Source organism: Aegilops tauschii, chromosome 3, assembly GCF_002575655.3.
Source record: "Aegilops tauschii subsp. strangulata cultivar AL8/78 chromosome 3, Aet v6.0, whole genome shotgun sequence".
Taxonomy (NCBI): domain Eukaryota; kingdom Viridiplantae; phylum Streptophyta; class Magnoliopsida; order Poales; family Poaceae; genus Aegilops; species Aegilops tauschii.
In genome coordinates, this window is record NC_053037.3 from 160,960,533 (window position 1) to 160,976,347 (window position 15,815).

The window sequence follows — 15,815 nt, forward strand, 5'->3', positions numbered from 1 at the left end:
TAACCCGGGCACGGCTTTCGAAAGATAATACCCTGCAGGGGTGTCCCAACTTAGCCCCTTATAAGCTCTCATGGTCAACGAAGGATAAACCTTCTCCCGGAAAGACCCGATTAGTCTCGGAATCCCGGTTTACAAGACATTTCGACAATGGTAAAACAAGACCAGCAAGACCACCCGCTGTGCCGACAAATCCCGATAGGAGCTGCACATATCTCGTTCTCAGGGCACACCGGATGAGCCAGACGTCGGGTTGGCATAGACCCTGGTTGCCCAGGGGGCGCCGGACATCGCTCGGTTTGGACCAGCACTCGAAGGAGAACTGGCCCGGGGGTTAAAATAAAGATGACCCTTAAGTCTGCAGAACCCAAGGGAAAAAGGCTTAGGTAGGCAAATGGTAAAACCAAGGTTGGGCCTTGCTGGAGGAGTTTTATTCAAAGCGAACTGTCAAGGGGGTCCCATAAATCACCCAACCGCGCAAGGAACGCAAAATCAAGGAACATAACACCGGTATGACGGAAACTAGGGCGGCAAGAGTGGAACAAAACACCAGGCATAAGGCCGAGCCTTCCACCCTTTACCAAGTATATAGATGCATTAATTAAAATAAGATATATTGTGATATCCCAACATATCCATGTTCCAACATGGAACAAACTTCATCTTCACCTGCAACTAACAATGCTATAAGAGGGACTGAGCAAAAGCGGTAACATAGCCAAACAACGGTTTGCTAGGAAGTGTGAAAAAGGTTAGAGGCTGACATGGCAAAAGGGAGGCATGTTATAACAAGTGGTAGGTAGCGCAACATAGCGATAGAGAGAATAACTAGCAAGCAAAGATAGAAGTGATTTCGAGGGTATGGTCATCTTGCCTGCAAGGATTTCAGAGTAGTCGAAAGCTTGATCCTCGTAAGTGTACTCAACAGGTTCCTCGTTCACGGACTCGTCTCCCGGCTCTACCCAAAACAAGAACACAAACAACGGAACCACAATCAATCACGGGAGATGCACAAGCAACATGATGCAAAACATGCATGATATGCTGGATATGATATGCGATGCGTATGCGTGCTCCAGAAGAAAAATGATGAACAAAGCAGTAACTTGGCAAACCAAGCATGCCACTGGAAAGATGAGATGATTTCGGTTGAAATCGATATAAACATCACCGGAAACGGATGCACGGTTTGCAAATGGCAAGCAAAACAAGAATAACATGAATCTGCGATTAACAGCATGATAGCACTTAGAATGCAACAAGCAACAATGCTACAGCACCCCAACATAGCAACAAAGCATATAGCAGTAATCGACAAGAGATGCTTGACAAAAGATGGACACTGAGCTACGGCTAGATCATAACATAACAGGTTCAAAGAAGCATGGCAAAAATGCAAAAGATAACAGGTTCACAGACTTGGTGTAATTACTGGACATGCCTGAAACAGCATCAGGTAGCAATGTTTAGAGCACGAAAACAACATGCTACAGGAAATTAACATGGACAAACAAGGCATGGAAGTATTCTACTAAATGCATATGACAAAATTCCCTTACTGACCATAAGCCAAAAAGGACAAGAAGATATGATGGCAACCATGTAAACATAGCAAGTTTCGTTTAACAGGTTTCAGACAGCAGAAAACAGAGCATGGCAGAAACAGTAATATGAAGGCATCTTGGTGAGCTTGATGCACTCACCACAAAGCAATGCATGACAGAACAAGCATACCTACAGAAAGATGGCATGTTTATGAAGCTATCCATGCCAAGAGAAAATACATACCATGAAAGGATCAACTACAACAAGTTTGCCAAAATTGAATATCATGTTAAGAATCTGCCAGAAATATTTTATAGCAAAAGTAGAGCAAGATTGAGTCATACTATGGCACTCCATAAATACAAAAATGGCAGGAGTTGATCAATTACAACAATATCTACAAAACATCCTTACTGAACATTACCAAAAGGAGCATAGATCTCTCTGTAGCCACATGGATACATAGCAACAAAATAACAGCAGAAACAGACTTTAAAATTACTAAGTCCCTGAAATCAGAAACATCACGAAGCCTAGTTTGCATGCTTGTGCTAGTCACCACAGAGATCACAAAAATACATGGCATATACCTATGTAAAGAAGGCATGGCATACATCAAAACACATGTAGAGCTCCTACTCATAAGATGCACCGATTAAATTCAACAAAAATAACAAAACCTCAAGTTCTGATAATTAACAGCAGATAACAGCAACTAGCACTCTTGCACCAGAGATTTGGGCATCAATATAGACTCAAATCAACATGGTGCAATGGAACAAAATGAAGAGCATCACGAGACGAACATTTTGATATATTACACGCGCAAAACAGAGCTAGATGCAGAGAGTTATGATGCGATGAACAGAGGCATGTACTGTAAATATTTCAGGACTTGGAGATATTTGAGAGGGGGGAAAGTCAACCCTGGCGCTGGCAGATCTGGATCGAGGCGAGGCTCGCCGGCTCGGGCTCGCCGGAGCTCGGGGCGCGCGGGGCCGGAGTTGGCGCGGGGAGGAGCCGACGGGGAGGAGGAAGAAGGGGCGCGGCGACGGCGACCGGACGACGGGCGGCGGCGGGCGCGGGCACCGAGGCGACGGCGCGGGCGGACGGCGGGGAGCGGCGTGCGGCGGCGGACGGAGGGCGGCGGCGCGCGGGGGAACGGCGGCGGCGCGGGACGGCGGCGCCGGGTGCGGGGCGCGGGAGGAAGGAGGCGGCGGGGGAGCGGGCTCGGGGGCCAGCCATGGGCCTGACGGGCCGCGGCGGGAGCCGGCGAGGAAGAACCACGTGGCGTGCGTGGTTGGCCGGGCGGCGGCGGCGACTGTTCGTCCGGCGGCGACGGACACGTCCGGCCGCGGAGAGGGCGATTTTTAGGGTTTTGTAGATCCGGAATTTCGGAGGGGGGGGAGGAGTTTTATAGGTAGAGGGAGCTAGGAGACTCCAAATGGAGTTCGGTTTTCGCCCACACGATCATGATCGAACGACCTAGAGGATGGAAGTGACTTAGAGGGGTTTTGGGCTGTTTGAGAGGGGTTTTTGCTGGAACACACAAACGGACTTTGCGGTTGCCCGGTTAACCGTTGGAGCATCAAACGACCTCCAAATGGAACGAAACTTGACCGGTGGCCTACCGGTGGTATACCAAGGCCACTTGACAAGACTCGGTCCATTCCGAGAACGTTCAACACCCGCTCACGAAAAGAAAACAACAGGGGTGCGCCGGAGGAGGTGGGAGCGCCGGATTGCAAAACGGACAACGGGGAAAATGCTCGGATGCAAGAGACGAACACGTATGCAAAATGAGATGCACATGATGATATGATACGAAATGCATGACATGCACAAAATGCAAAACGAGCGACAAAACCCAACCACGGAGGGAAAATCATAACACATAGCCGAAAATGGCAAAAGTTGGAGTTACAAATATGGAAAGTTACATCCGAGGTGTTACAATGCGGTTATGCCGTCGTGGCTCGACACGTGGGAGATATAGCCGCATCGTGGGTGTTACAATTTGGTAATCAGAGCCATCCCCGACTTAGGAGCCCCCTGCTTGATCGAATCGCTGGCGTTGTTGAGTCTAGAACAAAAATGTTTTGAGCCTTAGGATTATATATATCGAGAGTAGGATTCTTTTTACTCCTCAGTCCCTTCGTCGCTCTGGTGAGGTCTCCCGACGTAGAAGTTTTGACTTTCCTCTCCTCAAATTTCACTAAATTTTTTTTAGGATCACGCAGGTATCTTGGAATCGTTCCGATGGTTTTGTGACGAGAACATTGTTCTTGGTGCCTCCTGACATTTAGGGGTTGTGGCAGTGTCCCGGGGAGTTGAGCTCCGAGGTGTTGTCGTCACAATTTTATCGTTGCAGTTCTGGAATACCTGAGTTTCGCCGACATCGAAATCTCTTTTATGCAGTTGTTGGTGAGATCACCTCGACGCCACCCAGTACAGGGGCGGGAGTTCGGGAGTATTGCCATAACTCGTATAACGGATGCTTTTCGAAGGTTGAGGTAAATGATTTCCGAAGATTTCTTGGTTATGTGTTGAAGGATGGATACAGCTGGATCTAGGTATTGTTAGTTTGGGTGATATATATTGTGTCCCCTGTATCCCCAACACCAGATTGCATAACCAGAAAGTTTCGGGAGTTTATAAGTGGGAATTCAAGTAGCTCCTAGGATATCTTTTCGACAGATGCATGATATGAGATTGGGGTTCGACGTCTAGTGGTCCGCCTTTCCACGGTTGGTTTTACAGTGGTCTCGTAGTGTCTTAAAGAGTCCTTGGCTATGCCGACTCGGGGACGCTTCGTATGTCATGTGCACTGCCTTGTACATGATGGTGCTGTAAGATCGAGCCCGTGTGGGCCCCACCACGAAAACTTCGGACGAAATCTCTATCATATGTTTGTTCCGGCTTATTCTGCAAGCCAATCCTTTGTTTTGTTTTGTTTTGTGGTATTCGAGTTGCTTCGAAGTCAAGGGTTGATTCCATACCTTCCTAAGCGGTGTTCTCATATTTCTATGTGGATGATAATCCTTCTTCATCTTCAAGGTTGTCTTTTCAATTCTTTCCAATCGGCGTGCTTCTCTTCAAGTGGATCCAACCAGTCCAACATTCGCAAGATCAATAATGAGTTTTCTCAACGTTGTTTGTTTCATCTGCCCCAAGTTGCCTTTGTTTTCCCGCCCTCCCACCCTTTTTCTTCAAGGATTCAGATTTCTTAATCAAGTATCATTTTATTGATGGGAAGCCTCTCCATCCTTTTCCGTCAATGTTCTTATCCGGTGATTCTCAGGAAGATGTTCTTCAAGTTTATCATTCTTCATTCTTTTTCTTCTCCGGTGGACTTAAGTCAAGCTTTCAGTGTTGATCATATTCTTTTCCTTGTTTCAAATGTTTTCTCATGTCGGTGTATCTCTGAATCATTCACCTCTCGCCTTCCATGTGTTCCGGAGTGTTGAATGTATCTCAGAAGATTCGCATTTCCACTCCGCATCAATTCTAACTATTTCGAGGTTGTTACCTCATTCAAGCCATTTAATTCAACCGGTGCAATATCCATTTCAAGTAATCATGTCAACGGTTTTTCTTTTGAGTGGGCCCTAACCCACAGGTCTTTTTCCACGATCTTACCTGACTCTTCTAATTTTTCTAGAGTTATTCTCAAATTATTTTCAAAGTTTGACGTAAGAATGAATTGTCATCAGTCATATGTCTTTCTCCAAGATCTTTCAAATTCTTTTCATTGTTGGTTCAATCTTTCTAATTTTCATCCCGGAGGATCTCAACAATTCATGGTGGTGTTTCTCATCGTCATTCTCAATATTTGAAGACCGACGAAGAATTTCTCCTAAATCTTGGATCGTTCTCTTGAAGATTCATAGTTCTAGCTTGTGGCATCCTCTCATAATTGTTTTCGATTATGATAATTCTTTTCATAGCCATACGGAGCTTTTTCATGAGTTATTTTCGTTTCTTGATCATCCAAAGGCCATCATGTCATAATTTTTCATTCTCAGCTTTCGGATCTCGTTCTCCAAATCTTACGGTGCACTGCTCAAGTATTCCCTAGTCAGTTCGTAATCTCTTCATTCTCATATATTTATATTCCGTCAAGTATCTTTATTCATTTTTCTAATTCTTCCCGGTGAATTGTGCCTTTGCTACTTTCTTTTCCAATTCTTACGGTGGTTCGTTCAAGAGTTCTCTTCTTTCATTGTCATATAGATTTATTCGTTGTTTCAATCCTTCCGGTGGTTCGATGAAGACCTTCCCAAGTTTGCGCTATATCTATCTTAATCCTTTCTACGGGAATAAGTAGTATGCCAAATCTATCGTGGAATTGTCACGGCAGATGTCCTCGTGCTAGGACTTAGTCGTGGAGCCATCGCAGCTAGGAAGCTTAAAGGTGTTAAATGGGACAAGGAACACGAGGGTTATACTGGTTCGGCCCCTTACGGTGAAGGTAAAAGCCTACGTCCAGTTGAGGTGGTATTGATTAGGGTTTCGATGACCAGGAGCTAAACCGTCCTGCCTGGTTATCGATTTTGTCTTACTTGTCCCTAAACCGCCGCCAGGTCGTCCTTTATATAGAGATGTTGACGCCCAGCGGCTCTCAGAGTCCCGGCCGACTCATAACAGTGTCCGGCCCGGACTCTTAACTATTCTTGCCTTACACTACAAGTTTCACCCTAACGGCGGTTAACACTACGGGCCTTAAGCCATCTCCGGGTCTTAAGCCCATTATTGACCCGCCGTCTTCAAGTTTGGTGCTGGGCTTCACGTGATGACCATTATGACGTAACCCGGCCCCTCCTGGGCGGGTGATTCTAATGGTTATATCCTCAACATTAGGCCCCAGATTGATTTGAACCGGTTCATGTCAATCTTCAATCCCCTTGAGAGAAAATCTTTTGGCTTATATTTGTGCGAAGGTTATAACCCGCCGTGACGTCATCTTCTGGATTCCTGATAACCCGCCATGACGTCATTTTCCATTAAGTTCATTTTTTATACTGTCATATCCCAACGGATCTTACCTTTAATGGCTATCCTGAAAATCGAGGCGCTTCTTTGGCGAGATAATCACGCCGTGGCCTCCTCGTTTCTCGCGCCCACTTATTAGCCGCACCTTATAAATAAGCCCGGCCCATAAGCCTTCATTCACTTGTCGCCCCCATCGTCTTCCTCCTCTGACACCCGAGAGCTCGAGCTCCGCCGCCGCCGCCCTCCTGGTCTTCGTCAACCTCGGCCGCTGCATCACCCTGACCTGTCCAGAGAAACGGCGGCGACCTCCGCGACTCATCAGCACCCATAAGTCCTTGCCACTCCATAGAGTAGATCCACATTAGGGTTCTTGCTGTTCTTTCCTATTCTTCGCAGTTCGTCGCCATTTCTTCACAGCTTCTTCTACACGGCCCCCTTAGATCCAGAAAACATATAGAACTCGTGCGGCTGTGGTTTCGCACCCATTTTCAACAGTAGCACGCCCCCTTTACTTGCAAAGAAATCCCCTTAGAGCTCATGAACTTCTTTGTATCAGCTTTCTAGGTCTAGAAATTTTTCCATTTTAGCCGATCGTCGGATCCAAAATAATTACTGCGATCTATGAAACTTGTTTGCGCCACACTTAGTCAAAAATCGCATCTGTTTAGCTATGGCGGCTCATCTCTCCGGCTTAAAAAAGGCCACGCGCTGTAAAATTTCCGTCTCATTTATGATAAAGTTTTAGACAACTTGAATTACTCACGATGCCCTCAGCGGCTTAGATAACCCGACGCAATTAGCCATATGTCATTAGGCCCCTTCCTAAGCCGCCATCTTGAATATTGAACTGTAAACTTCCTCCGGCTTATAGTTGAACCGGACATTTCCTTTTGTCATAGGCTTTCGTCTTTCGCAATGCCACCCAAGGCTCCCAAGGCACCCATCACGTGCAACTGGATGAGATCCAATGTTACTGATGACACTTTAGCTGATTTCGTGAAGACGGGTTATGTCGTGGAATTGTCACGGCAGATGTCCTCGAGCTAGGACTTAGTCGTGGAGCCATCGCAGCTAGGAAGCTTGAAAGGGTTAAACGGGACAAGGAACACGAGGGTTATACTGGTTCGGCCCCTTACGGTGAAGGTAAAAGCCTACGTCCAGTTGAGGTGGTATTGATTAGGGTTTCAATGACCAGGGAGCTTAATTGCTATGCCTGGCTTTCTGGCCGGGTCGTCCCTTTATATAGAGAGGTTGATGCCCAGAAGCTCTCAGAGTCCTGGCCGGCCCATAAGAGTGTCCGGCTCGGACTCTCAACTATTCTTGCCTTACACTACAAGTTCTACCATAATAGCGGTTGTAACTACGGGCCTTAAGCCACGTCGGGGTCTTAAGCCCATCTTTGGCCCGCCGTCTTCAAGCTTGGCGCCGGGCTTCAGGCGATGACCATTATGAGTAACCCGGCCCCTCCGGGCGGGTGACTCTAAGGCTTATATCCTCAACATTAGGCCCCAGATTGATTTGAGCCGGCTCATGTCAATCTTCAATCCTTTCGACAGAAAATCTCCGGCTTACAATTGTGTGAAGGCTATAACCCGTCGTGACGTCATTTTCTGGATTCCGGGTAACCCGCCATGACGTCATCTTCCATTAAGTCCATTTTTTACTCCACCATATCCGCAACGGATCTTATCTTTACTGCCATCCCGAAAATCGAGGCGTTTTTATGGTGAGATAACCGCGCCGTGGCCTCCTCGTTTCTCGCGCCCACTTATGAGTCTCACCATTATAAATAGCCCGGCCCAATGAGCCTCCAGTCACTTCGCCACCTCCATCTTCTTGCTCTCGCCACTGTGCTGCGCTCGAGCTCCTCCGCCGCCGCCGCCGCGGGTCTTCTTGTCTTCACCAACTCCGGCCGCTGCATCAACCTGACGTGACCACATAAACGGCGGCGATCTCCGCAACTCTCCAACACCCGTAAGTCCCTGTTACTCCGTAGAATAGATCCGCATTAGGGTTCTTGCTTTTCTTCCCGTGTTCGTCGCCGTTCATCGCGAGCCCTTGGTAGATTTCATTATTACCACCTTTTCTTGATCTTTAGACTGTATAGACCTGTTGCGGTAGCTGTTTCACTTCCATTCCCAATGTACATAGATCCCCTTTTATTGCATAGAGGCTCCGTTCGAACCCGCGAACTTCTTCTGCGTCTGTTTTAGGTCTAGAAACTTTCCTCTTTAGTCGACCGTTTTAATCCAAATTAATTACTACGATGTGTGGAACCTGTTTTCACCACACTTAGTAAAAAACTGCATCTGCTGAGTCATGGCGGCTTACATTCCCGGCTTAAAGAAGCCGCGCGCCGTAAAATCCTCCGGGTCATTTATGATAAAGCTGTAGACAATTTGAATTACTCGCGATACTTCCAGCGGCTTAGATAACCCGATGTACTTAACCATATGTCATTAGGCCCCTTCATAAGCCGCCACTTTGAACATTGAACTGTAAATTTCCTACGGCTTATAATTGAACCGGACATTTCCTGTTATCATAGGCTTCCGACTTTCACCATGCCTCCCAAAGCTCCCAAAGCACCCATCACGTGCAACTGGCTGAGGTCCAACATCACTGATGAAACCTTTGCGGACTTTGTGAAGACGGGCTACCTACCCAAAAAGGATGTCATGTCTTACCGTGCCCCTGACCCGTCAGAGGAAAGACCGCAACCAAATGATGGTGAAGTGGTAATATTTGCGGATCACATGAGCCGGGGCTTCGCACCGCCCGGCTCAAAGTTCTTTAGAGATGTGCTGAATTTCTTTGATCTGCGGCCACAAGACATAGGACCCAATTCCGTGTCAAACATATGCAACTTCCAAGTATTTTGCGAAGTCTACCTTGGAGAAGAGCCCAGCCTTTTGCTCTTTAGAGAGCTATTCTATTTGAACCGCCAGAATGAGTGCGCGAACGGACCGAGCCTGGAACTTGGTGGAATCTCCATTCAACGCCGGAGAGACTGCTTCTTTCCTTACACTGAGCTGCCCAGTCATCCAAAGGACTGGAACCAGACGTCGTTTTACTGCCAGGACACGTCTCCGGCTGACGAGAGCCCTCTGCCCGGCTTCCTGGCCGTGCGTCTGGAACCAAACCACCTTCTTCCTGACAAACTATCTCAGGCGGAGCGTCAACCTCTAATCCCCACCATCAACAAGATCAAGGCTCTCCTGGGCAACGGCCTCAACGGCATTGATCTGGTCCGGGTTTGGATCTCCTGGCGGGTGATCCCCTTGAGCCGCCGCCCCGTCTTAATGTGTGATTACACGGGCCGGAAGGATGACCCCCTGCGACATAGCCGCAACGATCTTCCTGAAGACGTTGTTGAAGATATGACCAAGGCCCTCTTGAATGAGAGCTTGGCAGACTGCAGGAGGATCGGCTTAAGCCCCTTCTGCAAGACCAACCCGGACCCAGCGGTAAGTCGCTGATCTGAACATCTTATTTTCTCCTTTAGATAGCTTTCATCTGAACTTTAAGAAATCTTCACTGTATTTTTTCAGGCTGATGATAAATTCTGGAAGGTCAAGTATGACCATGAGGCGGCCAAGAAGGCCAGGAAGGCTAAGAAAGCTGCCAGGAGAGCCGCTCCCCGCAAGAAGGGAAGCAGGCCTACTGCTTCAGAGCTGCTGCAACTAAGCGACAGCTCCGAGTCAGAGGTAACCCCTGAACCTGTAAGCTCTTGTTGTATTTCTTGTTTATTCCTGTCCACCTTATTGACACTGATCATCAGCAGGATGACACCGGAGCAAGTAACCCACTGATTGAAGAGGTAATGACACTTTCCTCCGACTCGGGGCCCTTGCCAAGGCTGAAAGTCCGAAGAGTAACCCGGAAAGTAAGATTTTCACATCCTTTAGCTTATCAAGATCCTCAATTTCTTTTGAAGCAACAGATTCATGAGAGCCGGCGGCACACCCGGACCAACAAGGATGCTGACCTCTCCTCCGGTTTACCTGAGGCGTCAAGGAAGCGCCGGACCGAGGTTATCTCCAACTTGTATCCTTTTCATCCTTTGGCGGGTGTTATACGTCAACCGCTCAATTCTTCTGATTCGAATTATCAGGAAACTTCACCCTCCTCTGGCGACTCTATGCAATCGAACCTGCCGGCTTTCAAGACCGTACCCGGGTAATGATGATCATCTCTTGTTATGCTTATCTTTACTCATACTTTTGTACTAACCTTGTGTCCTTTCAGTGCTCAAGCAAAGCTCAGTAAAAGAGCAAAGAAGAATAAGCCGGTCGAAGAGCCGGTCTTGCCTAAGCCGGAGGTTACAGCTCAAGAGCCGCCAGCTACCTCTGCTCCTGAAGCCACCACTCCAACCGATGAGCCAGCCATGGAGACTTCCACCAACCCGGATATCTCCAGCCCGGCTCAGCCGGCCGATGACCCGGACGTGGTAATCACCCGGACGGAGTTTGTCGAGCCGGGGAGACCCACTGCACTAGCTAAGTGCTCTGCGAAGGAAGAGTTGCTAGAGTGCCACCGGGCCAAGCTGGACATCACCAACTACGCCAACCTAAGCATTGGAGAAATCGTCTCCGGCTACGTTAATCAAGTGCACAGCAGCCGGGACTTAGAGATTGACATGGTGAAGCAAATACAGCATAAGTCTGAGGTACCACTCTATTGCTTACTGCATAATCATCTTTACCATACTAGCCCCCAAGTCGACGACTTATGATAGAATATGTTGTAGACTTAATTTCCGGCTTACTTCCATGAACCGGTAATTTGTAGATAGAAACGTTCGACATGCATTAGCCCCCAAGTGCCAAGTGTCTTTGCTTGGAAAGTGCTTGGGACTTTAAAGTTGCATGATAATTATTCATACTATAACCCGGGAATTGTACAGGCTGCTTGCAAGAAGTTCGAAGCTGATATCTCTGATCTGAAGAACCGCCTGAAGACTCAGGAAACTGAGACCCGGAAGGCCAACGCCAAATTTGAATCCAGCATTGCGGCTCAAGAGATGCTGAAGAAAAAGTTTGAAGCTGAAAGGAAGCCTTGGGCCGAAGAGAAGGCTGCTCTTGTAAGCCAGGCCGAACAGGCGAAGAAGACTCTATCGGAGAGAACCGCCGAACTCTCTGGCTTAAAGCGCCATGTGTCACAGATGTCGCCGCAATCTTCGGTAAGTCATTCTGCAGACCTTGAACAAGTTTACAGTCTTTATGTCTCATAACTCCCATCATTGAAAACGGCTTATCTTACTTTGTTAAACAGGTCCCAGAAGCGCCAACCTCAATCAGAACGTGTTGTCCAAGCTGAAGGCCGTGTACACCCTGGTGGAGCAACTCTACACCGGGTCACAACGCGCTCTGGCCGTGGTGGCCCTATCCAATGAGGTTCCGACTCACCTGGCGGAAGTACTTCGCTGGCTGGCCGTTCTTCCTCAGCGTGTCCAAGAGCTGCGACGGGCCTCTGCAAGAGCCGGAGCCATAGCTGCTCTGAGCCGGGCCAAGGCTTTCCTTCCAGAGCTAGACCCGGCGGACATTGCACTTGGTTGGGAATGACACTGATCTGACAAAGGACTTTGCTGCATGTGTGAAGAGCGTGCGCCCGGTGGCCACCCTGATTGGGAATGACACTGATCTGACAAAGTACCAGCCGGGCTATGATGCAGAGAATCAGAGGATCCCCACTCCGCGTTATGAAGCCATCAGCTTGGTCCCGCCGACTCGTAAGCACACCTTCGCCCCAGAAGTTGACCCGGCCGGATTAATTGATGACGAGGCTCAATTTGAAGCTTTGAGCGGCATTGACTGGAAATCATCAACCTTCCAGGTCATGGAATCAGCCGGAGGAGCGGAGAGGGATGAGCCGGAAACTTCAAATCAACAAGCACCTTGACTTTTAGGCGGCTCATGGTTACACCTTAAAACAATGCCTCACCTTTTGGACTCGGGGAGTCTTGTAATAGATTAGGACAAACACTTAATTTTGTCGTGCCATCGTGCACGTGTTGAATGCTTAACTCCATTGAAGCTGCTTAATCTTATTCCTTCGGGTTATAATTGATCAGTTATTTTCCTTAAGCTCGAATAGCTGTCTTTAACCATCCTGCATAGAAAACAAGTCACAAGTCTCTAGGCGGCTTACCGCACTGAGAATCATAGACCTTATATATATAACCCGGAATATGAACAAAAGTCACCAAAGACTGGCCCTCAATTATATCCTTGATGTAACCATAATAGCATACTTACAAGCCTTCAAGTATACTTCCGGTTCATGTAACCCGAATAATGAGGTTAAGATCTCAACTCCGGTTCACCAGCATCAATAATACTTACTATGTGTTATCAACGTTGTGAATCAAAATTAAGTCGGTGAAGTAAAAGCCGCCCTTGCACACTATTGATATGACCAAAAGAACTTGTTGTAAATCAGAAAATCAAAACTTAGGGGCTTCCGGTTCGAATACGACCAGAGAACCGTCCCAAAGGGGTTAAGCTAAGATTCGAATGCGATCATATAGCCCCCAGTGGCTTTGGCGTTGCCGATCAAGAGGGTACCGACAGCTACATTCTCTTTGGTTCGAATACGACCCATGTTTGAACAGGAAGCCCCCAAATGACCTTAAAAGTTATTTAACGACGCTGATTCGAATACGATCCACGTCGGTTCCCAAAGGGGGTTGAGCTCTGATTCAAATATGATCAAAGAAAACTCCCCAATGAGCTCGGCAATTTGCCAACCAAGTGGGTATCGACAGCTATGTTCTCTTTGGTTCGAATGCGACCTATGTTTGAACAAGAAGCCCCCAGGTGATCATATTGTTTACGGCTAGATTCGAATAAGATCATAAGCCGGATCCACCTCCAAGTGACCATGTGATATTGTAATGGAGATGACACGTTTACCTTTGGAGGAGAAAAGGACAGAGGTCCTGCTTTATTATTTATCATAATATATACATGGCTATAGAAATATGTACATTATGAGAGCCGGTGGCTCAAGTGTAATAAGGCCGAAGCTGAGCTACGTTCCACGGCCGACGGGTCTCTTCCTCCGACTTGCGTGAATCTTTGTGCTCCCGAACATCGATAAGGTAGTATGACCCGTTGTGCAAGTTCTTGCTGACCACAAAGGGCCCTTCCCAAGGCGGGGATAACTTGTGTGCATCTGCTTGATCTTGGATGAGCCGGAGCACCAGATCACCTTCCTGGAAGACCCGGGACTTAACCCGGCGGCTGTGATAACGGCGCAGGTCTTGTTGGTAAATCGCCGAGCGAGCTGCTGCCACATCACGCTGTTCGTCCAACAAGTCAAGAGCATCTCGGCGCGCCCGCTCATTATCCGCCTCGACATAAGCCGCCACTCGAGGCGAGTCTTGACGGATGTCACTGGGGAGGACTGCTTACGCTCCATAAACCATGAAGAAAGGCGTGTAACCCGTAGACCTGTTAGGAGTAGTATTGATGCTCCATAACACGGAGGGTAACTCCTCCACCCAACAACCCGGCGTCCGTTGCAAAGGGACCAAAAGCCGGGGCTTGATGCCCTTCAAGATCTCCTGATTTGCTCTCTCAACTTAACCATTGGATTGAGGGTGAGCCACTGATGAAACATCAAGTCGAATATGCTCTCGTTGACAAAACTCCTCCATGGCGCCCTTAGACAGATTGGTACCATTGTCATTTATAATGCTGTGTGGAAAGCCGAAGCGAAATATCACCCTTTTCATGAACTGAACCGCCGTGGCTGCGTCACACTTACTAACTGGCTCTGCTTCAACCAACTTTGTGAACTTGTCAACCGCCACCAAGAGGTGGGTCTTCTTATCCTTGGACCTTTTAAAAGGCCCAACCATGTCAAGCCCCCAGACCGCAAATGGCCAAGTAATTGGAATCATCCTCAGCTCCTGAGCCGGCACATGAGCCCGTCGCGAGAACCTCTGACAACCGTCACATTTACTGACCAAGTCCTCCGCATCAACATGAGCCGTCAGCCAATAAAAACCATGACGAAAAGCCTTGGACACCAGGGATTTTGAGCCGGCATGATGGCCACAATCCCCCTCGTGAATCTCACGCAAAATTTCTTGGCCTTCCTCAGGGGAAACGCAACGCTGGAAAGTTCCAGTGACACTGCGATGATGTAGCTCACCATTGATAATTATCATTGACTTAGACCGCCGGGTTATTTGTCTGGCCAAAGTTTCATCCTCAGGCAACTCTCCCCGGGTCATGTAAGCCAAATATGGTACTGTCCAGTCTGGGGTGATGTGGAGAGCCGCCACCAACTGTGCTTCCGGGTCAGGGACAGCCAAGTCTTCCTCTGTAGGTAACTTAACAGAAGGGTTATGCAAGATGTCCAAGAAAGTATTAGGCGGCACCGGCTTTTGCTGAGAGCCCAGCTGGCTTAATGCATCAGCCGCCTTGTTCTTCCTGCGATCGATGTGCTCTACTTGGTAACCCTGAAAGTGTCCAGCAATGGCATCAACTTCACGGCGATAAGCCGCCATGAGAGGGTCCTTGGAATCCCACTTTCCTGATACTTGTTGAGCCACTAAATCTGAGTCGCGAAAGCACCTTACCCGGCTCAAGCTCATCTCCTTAGCCATCCGAAGACCATGGAGCAAGGCCTCGTACTCAGCTGCATTGTTAGTGCAGGGAAACATCAACCGTAGCACATAACGGAACTTGTCACCTTTAGGGGAAGTCAATACAACTCCAGCCCCCGAGCCCTCCAATTGCCTAGACCCATCGAAGTGAATAGTCCAATATGTATTATCCGGCTTCTCTTCAGGCACCTGCAGCTCTGTCCAATCGTTGATGAAATCCACCAATGCTTGAGATTTGACAGCAGTGCGTGGTACGTATTTCAGACCATGAGGCCCAAGCTCTATAGCCCACTTAGCAACTCTTTCTGTAGCTTCTCTGTTTTGGATGATATCTCCAAGGGGAGCAGAACTAACCACAGTGATGGGGTGACCCTGGAAATAATGCTTAAGCTTCCGGCTTGCCATGAACACACCATAAACAAGCTTCTGCCAATGTGGATACCGCTGTTTAGACTCAATGAGCACTTCATTGACGTAGTAAACCGGCCGCTGAACCGGATACTCCCTACCCTCTTCCTTGCGCTCCACCACCACAGCCACACTGACGGCTCGTGTGTTAGCAGCTACATACAGTAATAAGGGCTCCTTGTCAACCGGAGCAGGAAGAACTGGGGGCTCAGCCAGCTGTCTCTTCAAATCCTCAAAAGCAGCATTAGCAGCATCA